Raw genomic sequence first — 12922 nt, forward strand, 5'->3', positions numbered from 1 at the left:
TAATGCGATAGTTTTATTTTAAACCTAATATAAAGGTTATGATGCATTAGTTGACACTTAGGTGATCGTCAACTCTAATTCGAAATATGGTCGATCGACACCAGCAGATGTGATCGGTATATATATTTAGGGACCCCGTAAAAATTTCGTCCGTTTTGGACATGATTTGACCGTTCGGACTTACGGTCAACCAAAAAAGAGGTGTTTTCACATAATAAAACTTCATTGATCGGGGTTTTGCCAAATAGATTTCTTCAGTGCGACCGCGCATGATAGGTAACAAAATTAGTTGACTTCAAATATGCAAACGGATTTCGGCGTTCGCATCTTTGTAATGGATCCTCCCTTAGGGCATAATAGTGGTTTTCAATTTACCGAAAATTCTGACGGTCAAATGAGGTCTGAATTAGATAAATTAATATATATATATATATATATATAATATTACGTATTTTACATACGGGTAAAACCGAAAAAAAACCGAACCGAACCGAACCGTACGGGTTGGATTGGGTTGTGGGTTACAGTCTCTAAAATAGAAAAACCGAACCGAACCGAACCGAATTTAAAATTTGAGTTGGGTTATGGGTTTTGTCCAAAACCGAACCGAATGGACCCGTGTCCACCCCTAAGCCCAAGTACTAGCAACTCCGGATCCGAAACAGTTCCATGCTTCTCTCAGTTCTTTGACCTAACTGAGCTGGCGTTATCGTCGTCATCATTATCATCATCATCATGATATAGTCTGGATGGAGAGAACGCTCGAGGATGTATAAGCTATCACCACCTCCATGATTAATGAGTGTGCTCCATCGTCAAAACTCTACCCAAGGTATCCTGGTCCAAAGGGCCTAATCTTCAACAGTTTATTATCAGCGGAATCCTTCAAACTCTCTGTGACATCCATGGCGGACTATTAACATTAATATAGTATTTCCTCTTCTTTTGTACGTACATATATTATAGGTTGGAACTGAGGTGTAATGAACGTACGAACATACGAATTTTTATATATAGACAGAAAAGGAAAATAAATCATGAAGAACTTACACATGCAATCTGTACAGACCTAAAAGAAACAGGTTGAATCAACATAGATATGTACACGCACTTACCATGTTTAAATTAACGATAGGAGGGAGTGAGTTTAAGGACGTGAAAGAATTTTTATTATGTACCTGCCTAGCTCGAGTTTTAGCGAAGGGTACGTGTAGTCAGAAATTGGAGTTAGAGATTAATAGATTTATAGTAGGTAGCTTAGAACTGTGTTCGATCTTGTTTTAAAGAATCTTAATTCTTTTCTAATTAATATTAAAAATTACTAGTAGGTCATGTTTGTTAGAGCCTTAGAGGTATAGAATGATCCAATGGTTTTGGTGATGTATTGGCAGCATGATATATAATGAAAATATGTCATGCATCTACATTTGTGCAGGGAGCCGACGAACCGTGTAGGTGAATTTACATAAAGGCAAAACCAATTTATGTAGATGAATTATTAGGTTTGTCGAAGCCACAACCTGGCATGGTCTTTGTTAAACAGCGACAAGCGTGGCCCATGGACCAACTGTACCGATACTGTCCAAATTTAGCCACCTCACAGGTGTTGGGTTTTAATCACAAAAGGCCTCGGTACAATTGGGTATTATCCACCCACTTATAAGCTTTATTTTCTTTGTCACTTCTTAGATGTGGGATCTCTCCTCTTCAACACGCCCCCTCATGTGCAACTTAATTTTTAGGTCTGCACGTGACAGATTAACATTCCACATACTGAGATGAAATAAACCAAGGTCCAGTAACCAACGACACTTGGTGACCATCCAATCGGAAACTCTCCGATGACATGGTAATGGCACTCATCTTGGGCCCATGACAAAGTGGACCCAACTCGGACCCACAACAGATTGGAGGCGCGACTAGAGAGGAACCCGCTCTGATACCATGTTAAACAGCGACAAGCGTGGCCCGTGGACCAACTGTACCGATATTGTCACAACTTAGCCACCTCACAGGTGTTGGGTTTTGATCACAAAAGGTCTCGGTACAATTGGGTTTTATCCACCCACTTATAAGCTTTATTTTCTTTATCACTTCTTAGATATGGGATCTCTCCTCTCCAACAGTCTTTGTATCCTACTCTCCAGTCTAATCCACAACCCGACTTGGGTTTTGGACATCTGAGATCGACTACAGAAGATGAGATGAGGTTGGTAGAGAGGTGAACGTCCTGATTGAAGGCACGCCTGAATGAAATTTAATACGTCCCGACGTATAAGTCTTATATATGCGAGCAAAGTACAATCCTACAATTCTAGCATGGACCTTTACAAGTCTTCTTCCCCAAAGTCTCATGCAAACAACTACAAGCTATTTAAACCTACTAATCAGCATGGAAGTTGACATCCCCAACTTCCCTAGGACACTTGTCAAACATGCCATTATTCTAGGTGTAGTGGACAACCCCCACTACTAGGTTTATTAACTGTCAAGACGATGTGGCTGCTTGCATGCTTTGCCAAGGCATGCAACTGCCCAAGTGACTGCTCCTGAATTCGTGCACCAACTGCCCTTGCATAACCTCCCTCTGATCATGCACCAACTGCCCTTGATAACCGCCCACTAAGTAGCTAATTAACCTCCCATAAAGCCCCTGTAACTGCCATTATCCTTGGTCTGCAACTGCCCCTGCTGACAAGGCTAATATCCCCGCAACCGCCTGCTGACAAGGCTAACTGCCTACACGGTCTAAAACTGCCTGGTGAGGCTAATCTGCTTGCACTTCCCTCCGCCACTGCTGCTGCTAGCGAGGCTAATATCCCTGCACTGATCTGCGTTGCCTTTGGGTCATCCTTGCTTGGGTCTGTGTTGCCTTCGAGTCTCAGTCTGTCTGCGCTGATTCTAGTGAGGCTAATATGCCTGCATGCTAGCGAGGCTAATATGCCTGTCTGCCACCGAGGCTAGCCTCACTGCTAGCAAGGCTAATAGTTCCGCACGGGTCTGCACTTGTTCTCAGTCTTGTTCCTATGCTCCTACTCCCTGCTTTAAGCTTCCCACGCATGGACAAGGTGTAAGGTGAAACCATGCCCTGCGTGCCCCCGCCTATAGCATTAGCGAGGGTGTAACACAAAGTACTAGGGATGGGCATAAAAAGCTTAAATCTCGATTTCTTCCCGAAATTCATAAGGATGAGATGAGATGGTATGGGACGGAGGTCCAAAAATATTTGTCCTGTTTCATTTCATTATACGACGTGAGACGAATAATTTTTATCATGCTTAGTCTTGTAATTAAATAACTTACAATCTTGACTGTTGAATATCTCATAATCATCGTTGATTTACAATTCTTAGGTTTGTGATAATACAAGATGAAGAATTAGGAGATTGCGGTCTCGGCGTGTGTGTGCCTCCATATACATGTACCACATACTAACAAAAGATAAAAATAAATATATGATCAGTCCAACAAAAAAACATCTCAAAACATTACTTATATGCATCAATACTCCTCACAGAAGCTCAAAACAATTAAGGTAGCAGATGCACAATGTCAAAACTCACACGTACAAGTTAATACGCCATTTTAAGGCAATATATAATATATCAAAACTTTGTATAAAATTTAAGGGTACTGAAGTGAATCAATTGATACATCCTTAATGTCACAGATTATCCTACTTGCTAGCTTGATATTTCAAAATTAAGGGCCTTATGGAATTGCTGGGTACGGACAGTAGTACTAGCTTGATATTTTGGAAATGCATGGCATATTATGAATTTATGATTATGCTGAGACTCAATTTGAACAATACACAGTGTTCACAAGTTGTCAACTAATTAAACCAACAGCCACTGAAACAAATAGCAACATATATGCATCAGTAGCACCGAAACAAATCAACATCATATATGCATCAGTAGCCACTGAAACAAATCAAACCAACAGCACAATCCGTAACAAATCCTCATTAAGGTCTCTATCTACTATCAATATTTGGGACGATTATGAAGACATAGCCATGTGACCTTCCATATAGTAGCATATATGCATAAGAAATTAGGTATTTTAAAGTCACGAGGCGGTGTGATTAGGCCCTCTCCGTCCCAATCCCAACCGGAATTAATCTCAAGTAGAATGTATTCTCAAAAATATTCATCATGTCCTAATCCCGTTGCGTTTCAAAAGAGTAGAATGAGATGTCCCGTCCCATCCTGTGTCGTGCCCAGCCCTACAAGGTACACATAACTTTCCAAAAACCTCCAGTACAAGATCTATAGCATATTGATCGATCACCCAATCCTGGATCGGAGGAATATTGCTTAGGGAACCAGCTATATGTTTTTACAGTTTTTATCACTGGGGATCACAGTGATTAGTGTTAATTGTTGTGGATCACAGTAATTGGTAATCGATAATTTAACATATATTCCACGCAACTGATCGAAGCAAGGACAATGATATACTTAAATGAGGTGACCAATGTTGGGAAATACGGAAGAATGAGCGTTTCAGGCGGTTCGACAAAATGTTTACGTCCACAGATAACAATAATAAAGAACGTCTACTATACGAAGAAAAGTTACACTAAGAGAAATACTACTTCAAGACTCACACTTGAAGAGATACACTTTCACACTCACTTTATTTTGCTACACACACAAAACTCTCTACTTCGAATTTTTTTCTCTATCTCTCACTCTTGATAACACACAATATAATATCTTCGGTATGGTACTTCAATTGGACAATTCCTCATGTCTTTATATAGATAAACCTCTTCATGCATTTCCCATGCAAATCCAATACGATTATGCACAAGGAAGAGAATTCAAACTTCTTCCTTATTTCAAACTTCAATGTTTTTATGCACCATTAATGTTTCTCCATGCATTTGTCAAATATTTCAACCACCACCATCCTAAGATTGTAGCTTTGTTTCTTACAAGGAGGGACTGACTCAACCAATGACGCGGTTATATTTCCACGAGTAAGGAAGAATCCAAAGGTAAAAGGTGAGCTTGGGACCGGCTGGTATTCCTGAAGAGGAAGTGACATACTTCTTACCTAATAATTGTGAGCCACAAGAAATCAAGGGCACAGTTCATGCATGCATGACATGATCGAGTTGCACAAACGCAGCAGGTGATGCTAGCTAGCTAGCTAGTTAGCAATAGCAGCTACCTGAAACGCTCGACTGACTAATATCTAACTAAAGTGGCCAGCTCTGTTCGCCAATACATGTGCAGCTGTGACGTTGGATGTCAAGCTAACTAGCTGCTAGCTAGTGTAAGTTCACTGGCAAATTATTCGAATTATTAAGCGAAATGTTAATTAACATGCATGTCTAAGATCGATGTGTTTCACTCGATTATTTGGTGACTAATCAGTATGTCAGTAGTACAGAAGTGTGCGTGTGTATACATATATAAGTAATATAGTTAGTCGTAGATTAATATGTAAATTAGTCGATATAGAACTCTGCCAATTAGAGTAGGTAATGGCGTACACGTAATGCATGTGTTTAACCATCGTAAACTTATTAGATCCAATCCATGTATTTCGTTCTTCCATTAAGGACAAGAAAGGGAGATCTAATTGTTAGAACATTAGAACAATGACTACAGGCAAGAGGAGGGAAAAACAAAAATATTTACGGATGCTTTTCGTAATATTTTAGTAATGCAAGTGCTTTAAGAGCCTAGAAAATGTTTTCGATAGATAATCATGAAGTAAATTAGATTGGTACGATGTTAGCTGTAAAGATTGGTCTGATAAAGTGTTCAACTTTGTAGGACCAATGAAATAATATGATAGATCATCACAGCAATTAACATAAATCAATGCGTTCATGCAATCATTTTGAATTATATAACCATGCAATAATGCAATATCAATCAGAATCAGACGTCGGACTACTGCGAGTCTGGGACTGAAGTTGATCAGGAGCGCCAATTAATATATTGTACTAGCTTACATGGTGAGTAAATAAAAATGGGTAGCGGGAAGTGACCTTTGCGATATGTCAATTTTGACAGGGCCGGGCAGTGTCAAATCCACTTGTAATTGGGTAATGGGTTGGAGGGCTCGGTGTGTCAAATTATGGCTGTTGGGCTGAGATGGAAAAAATGGCTTACCCACCGGAGATGACCAAAGTATCTAAAAACATCTAAATTTTTCCTTTTTTGAATTCAAAAGTGGTTGAAACTCAAAACCTGGCTCGTACGAAAAGGTCAGCAACTTTCCTGGGTTTAAAGGACAATCTCTCTTTGACTATCTTAGTATTACGGTGGGGGAATTCCTGCGAACCGATGAATCTCTACGTCACTTGTACATTATGAACGCATGGCCTCACAGGGTGAAGATCGGGTTGGTCGGTCTTCAACGCTCCGATGCCTATGTCAGCTACAATGATGAACAGGGAGTAGAGACTTACCTTCTTTTAGGAGAGAAGATGTTTATTTATAGAGCCAAATAGGGTGTAGTCACATAAATTATCAAACTACCACTGTAGGGCTAATAATGCATGCAATTGGCATTTTGGCCTAAATTAACTCCAAAGTGGTGATTTAGGGCTACGGTAGCTAAGTGTAAGGCGAATAATTCTGATGTTTAACCATTCAAGGGGTGTATTGTTAACAGGTCCCGGTCAAGAGACTCTCTTGAGTGAGATTTTATTAAATAAAACATCGAGAGTGTGAACCTGAACGAATGCCAGAGCTCCAACGACAGCACTATTAGTCCCCCACTCCCCATACAAGAAAGGGGAAGGAGCGGGGCTGTCACGTGGTTGGTAGCTGCAAGCTCTAAATGATGGGTACAAAAGGACAGAATGGATAATACGATGATGAGCGTGACGGGTCCCATGATGCATGATTAGCATGTAAGTGAGGCGTGATGGGTGTACATGCACATGGTGCATGATGAGTATGCACGTGATGCATGATGAGTATGTGCGGTGAGTTGATGTATAAGTCCCCCCGTCTCCGGGTCATGTAGTTGTGCATGCAAGAGAGGGATGGACCGGGCGTAAAGATGCAAGGTCTCGGAGAGATCGTTAAAGAGATAAATATGGTTCCGGAAGAACTGAAGTCTAGGTATAGAGGCGAATGTTACAATCCAAAGGAATAGGTGGTGGCGTATACAATGTGCCGACATGTGTGGTCATGAGCCGGGGGATCATATGACGATGCGTGTGGTCATATGGTCATACGGTTGCTTCTAGGTGAGTGCTAGAGTGCCTACATACCCGTGTATGAGATCAAACCAAACGTAATTCCGTTAGAGCTCAGTCGGGCCATGCCAGGGAGTGCCAGATACTCACCTCAGTTTGCATGGCGAGTATACGTGAAACACATGAGGACGTGTGGTGGGTGAGATAAGTCCCCCGGTATCCGGGTCATGGCAATGTGCATGCACTCACCCGGAGATAAGATGAAAATTGAGCCGGGGGTATAAGTGCTCGACTGGGTGGAGATGTAGAAGTCGGGGAGTCAATGTACTCTCTTTAAATGAATAGGAAACCGTGCTGGGGAGTGTGCACACTCGCCTCGGTTAGTTTGAAAAGGTGTCGCGGTTAGTTTGGAGTAAATTCAGGTGTTGGTACCTTTTGGAGAATATGTCGTGGGTATTAAAATCCGTGGAGAATTGGCGACGTATTTGGGGCCCCAATGCCTAGGCCCGGAGTTGGCTAATAGTCGGGGCGTCAGCGAATTTCGCGAGTAATCTAGGATCTCACTGCTAGGCCCGAAGGTCAACTAGCAGTCGGAGCATTTATGGATCTGGCAAGTGACCTAGGATCTCAGTGTTAGGCCCGGAGGTCAACTAGTAGTTGGAGCATTCATGGATCTGGTGAGTGACCTAGGATCTCAATGATATGCCCGAATCCATGGATCTGGTGAGTGACCTTGGATCTTAGTGTTAGGGGCAGAGGTGAACTAGCAGTCGGAGCATCCATGGATCTAGCGAGTGACCTAAGATCTCAGTGCTAGGCCCGGAGGTCAATTAGCAGTCGGAGCATCCATGGATCTGGCGAGTGACCTAGGATCTCAGTGCTAGGCTCACAGGTCAACTAACAGTCGGAGCATCCATGGATCTGGTGAGTGACCTAAAATCTTAGTGTTAGGCCCGAAGGTCAACTAGTAGTGGGAGCATCATGGATCTGGCGTAAACTGTGGGTGCGAGAACCCATGGAGAATAAACCGTGGGTGTTAGATCCCGTAAAGAATGAATCGAGGGTGTTAGAACATGTGGGGAGAGTGACCATCAAAAGAGAGTAAGTCAAGTAAACATATGTAAAAATATGAATAAAGACAATTATATAATTTTGCATGAAACGTAGTCTTGAGGAGTACATATAGAGACAGTCGCAAGTGATCAACATAGGTGTGTAACCAAATGGTGTTGCCTTTTAGGTGTAGCCATTTTAGATGTTAACCATGAGGCGTTACCGTGCGGCGTAACCGTAAGGTATTACCATTTAGCATGACCTATGTGAATATGTGCAAGTGTAGCAAGCTGGCATGCACAAAAATATCGTAACACATATGTTACGGTGTGTAACCATATGGTATAGTCTTGTCGGTGTAGCCATTTAGGTGTTAGCCATGAGGCGTTACCGTGTGGCTTAACCGTAAGGTTTTACCTTTTAGCGTGACTGATGTGCATTTGTGCAAATATGACAATAATGCTCAAGAATAATATGGCATATTTTTCATGGTATACTTATGGTGATAATTCAATTAATAGTAAAGGCAGGAACGTACTGGATGTCGTCGAAGATATCATAAGTATAATATAAATAATGAAATTAATGTATGAGACTCCATGTTGGCCACTGAGCGCCCACTAAACTCGTTGCTCATATAAGAAGATTCCTGATGGTAGGCATACCGTACCGGGGAAATATATAAATGTGGTCAAGTATATAAGTTGCAAGGAAGTGATGCCATGGAGTAAGTTTCTGTTGATACGGGCATAGTCAAAGTGGTGTGGGTTGTCCGGTTAAGATAACACCAAGCAATTGGTGAGCACATGCAATTCAAATAATTGATTAAGGCCATACATGGTTGTATATAAGCTGGCACGCATAGTGAGTGGAAGTGTTCTGTACCAAAATTAAAAATTGTTAACGCCACCTCATAAATGGAGTGATCTCCGACTTAATCTCCTCCTGCTCCGGTGGACGAAGACCTGGAAAACCCAGCAGGTAGACATGCCGATCCGGCAACCCCTCTGCTTGCTCGGGTATCGCCATTAATGACACCCATGGTGGCTCGCCTTCAAAGACAGATACAATGTACTAGCACACATTACCACATCGAGAGAAGAGCCAGGCACGTCACCCAGTTTACCTATAAATAGGCTACCTAAACATCCTAAAAGAGGTTACATATTCCCAAGTCCTTAACTCTCGAACTTATTCCGCTCCGGGTATTAACTTAAGCTTCGGTGGGCCGAAGGCTGACGAACCACTGGCCTTTTGACTTTGACTTGTTGTGAGCAGGTTCCACTGAGCTGACACATCGGAATACCAGGCTGCAAGAAGCTCGGTCCCCCAGATTTAACTCCCCTAACATTTGGAGCTAGAAGGAGGGTCCATCTCAGCAAATTTTTTCAGCTCCACACAATGGTGACCATGAACGAGCAGGAAAATCTGCCGTCACCTCGCTAGTCCCCTACCCTGGAGGCGGACATAGCGCTTTTGCTAAGATTGTTCCCAGACTCCCAGACCACGGCTGGGGGGTTGTCCCAAATACCCTTCATGGATCCCCAAGCCGCGCTAGAGTTGGCACTCCAAGACTACAATAGACTCCAGGCTCAGATGGAGTTGGAACTTCAAGTCACGCGCGCGGTCCTGGCACACTTGGCAGTGCTAGAGAAAGAGCAACAGCTCCTCCGGACTACCCTTGAGAGCCGCATAAGTGCATACAAAGCCCTAGAAGCGGCGCGGCGGCGATTCCAAACACCAGACACACAGGCGCTGATCGCAACAGAGACGTTAACGGCTCCATAGCATTCGGGGCCACAGTCCAAGGCGATGCTAGTCACCGAGCCTCTAATCAACGCACTGTTGGAGGGGCCCCCACCAGAGCCGCAATATGTAGACCTGGAAATCGGAGATCAGGACATGGATTAGGATGACCTGAGAGTTCCAGCGGGCCCCCCACATAGGATCTCCAAACTCAGCTGTTGCTGGGCATGAGCGATACCTTGTAGCGACGGTCTTCTAGGGTCGTCGGGATTGAGGAAAGGGTACGCCATGCCCGCTAACGGAGGATATGGCGGCCGTGCCGGCCCGTTCACCCAGCTGGTGCAGGCGGAGCGACGCCCCTCGGAGGATAAACCGCTCAAGGTTATGAAGTACAATAGGTGCTCAAATGCGTACACTAAATTGGAGAATCTCCAATCCGCCTTGGCCAGCACGCGATACACAGATGCATAATCGTACCATGCCTTCCAGGAGACATTTACCGATGAGGCCTTGGGTTCGTTACTCAGTCTAACCTCAAACTCGGTGGATAGCTATAAAGAGCTTACGAGTTCCTCAATCGTTTCATCTTGCAGGCCAATGCCCACCGCGACACCTGCTCCATATTCTGGATAAAGCATAGGAACGATGAGAAACTTCAGGATTTTGTGTCCTAATGGCAGACCCATGTCATAATCCAAGTCAACGACGCTCGCGCACCTAGTTAACCCATGCGTCTGATGCGTAGGTCCTTGACCAGATACGTGGGTGCCCCATACGGTCGGCACCTGATTAGGCAGTCAGTACCTGACCCAGGCATGCCCAGGTCACGCCAGATTAACGGACGCCTCGAGGTTCTAGAACACTCTTTATGGCCACAGATAGGCCGCTCCGGGTCCCAAGCAACTTGAACTCAGATATTTGCACCGGAGATAAAGATATGAAACTCCCCACCCAAGGAATCTCCTCGACTGGGGACTTGGGAATTTGTTAACGCCACCTCTTGAATGGGGTGATCTCCAGCTTAATCTCCTCCTGCTCCGGTCGCCGGACCAGTGGCTAGAGATGTGGAAAACCCAGCATGCAGACATGCCAGTCCGACAACCTCTCTACTTGTTCGGGTATCGTCATGAATGCCACTCACGGTGACTCGCCTTCACAGACATGTACATTTTAATTGCACACATTCCCACATCGAGAGAAGGGCCAAGCACATCCCCTAGTGCAACTATAAATAGGCCGCCCAAACCACCTAAAAGAGGTAACGTATTCCCAAATCCTTAACTCTCAAACTTATTCCGCTCCGGATATTAACTTAAGCTTCGGAGGGTCGAACGCCGGCACACGGCTGGCCCTTTGACTTTGACTTGTTGTGTGCAGGTTCCACTGAGCTGACACACCGTAATACATGACTGCGAGAAGCTCAGTCTCCCGGATTTAGCTCCCGTGATAAAAACCATTATCAAACTTATTTTTGACCACACATAAAAGGAATGAGCCATTTTGCAAGAAAACCGATATAGTAAAGAGTCCCAGTCAAAAATTAAGCAAACTTGTAGGTCCAGCCAGGTGAAGGAGTTATATGCCAGGTGATAGCTCCGGTAAAAGACGTCGGGTGGATGCAATGGTTTTTGCCAGGGCATGGGGTCGGGTGAGGAGTTGCAACAAGCGGGAATACCATTGAGTCAGGTGAAAAGCTCTAGATCGAGGGGAGGGCTGGTTGGGCGAGTCGCTGGTTTAGCTGGAGCATGGAATGGCTAGCTAGGAAAGGCGCGGCCGGGTCAAGGCAGATGGCAAGGAACGGGGTCGGGGCAAGACACAAGCCAGGTGGAATTTCCGTCTGGGTAAAGGGGCAAGGTGGGTAAGAGCTCTGGGCGGTCGTAATGAGCCGGATGGGAGAGCTCCGGACGGGAGCAGCCGGGGTAGGGAGCATCCGAATTGAGAGCTTTAGCCAGGTGGAGAAGTTCATGGTCGCGTGAGTTGTTTTGCGTCGAATAGCTGGGAGAAGCTCCGGGGCAAAGAGAGAACTTTCAGGCTAGAGGAGGAGATGCGGTGTTGACTCGGCCCAGCCGGGTGAAGAACTTGGTGTAGATTGAAAAGATGTTGTCGGGACGTGGAGCTTAACCTGAGGTCATGATTAAGAGAGGTAGAGCTGGACAGAGAGGCTTTGAGAGAAGGAACTGGGAGGGGACTTGATCTCCAGTTGGTTAGATTACAGCCGTGATTAAAGATTTCTCACAAGTGTCGCTGCTTGACTTTTCAAAGCTAGATTAACCCCCGAACACAATTATAAAGCCAAATCTGCAATAGTAGCAAAGAGAAGAAATTGGGATGCAACTACTTGGTTCATCCTAGGTGCAGGGTGGCTCTAGGTTCCCATAACACATTTCTAGGTGTCCAAAGGAGTTAACCCCTGAGTTTCTGACATTGCTTCGATCATGGGACTTGCGATGGCGTGTTGTAACCAAGGTTCTAAAAAACGCTAGGCACTAGTCTGGCATATTGCCAGGGACTAGCGCCTAGAGGCTGCCTAGGCGGTTTGTATTTTTAATTATTTTTATTTTATTTATAGCATATAAAAATTAAAATAACATTATAAATAAGTATTTTAATGGTTATAAATGAGATAAATACTCGAAATATATATATATATAATTAAACGTTTAACACTTCTACAAGACAACAACAATGAGTTTGTTTTAGAAAATATAAAAAGTAAATGCAATTAAGCAACACACACGGTCATATTAAGTTAACCAAATAGATTCAAACAAACTCATATATATATATATCTATATATATATTACATAGTTAACCAAAATGATTCAAAGCAAAGCATAGTAGCACACGGTGTCACGAACTCACTATCATATATATAGTTAGCAAAAAAATAATGAAAATATAGATAAACCACCCAAACTCCATCTATAACACGCCTAGAACCCGCCCAGA

The 12922-nt window shown here is 43.7% G+C and overlaps 1 protein-coding gene across 1 annotated transcript in view; it reads left to right on the forward strand.

The window, feature by feature from the left end:
- Nucleotides 1-12922, forward strand: part of LOC126790340 (uncharacterized) — a 130330-nt gene that overhangs the window by 41160 nt on the left and 76248 nt on the right. The window lies entirely within an intron of this gene.

The sequence above is a fragment of the Argentina anserina genome, chromosome 4 (assembly GCF_933775445.1).
Source record: "Argentina anserina chromosome 4, drPotAnse1.1, whole genome shotgun sequence".
Lineage (NCBI taxonomy): Eukaryota > Viridiplantae > Streptophyta > Magnoliopsida > Rosales > Rosaceae > Argentina > Argentina anserina.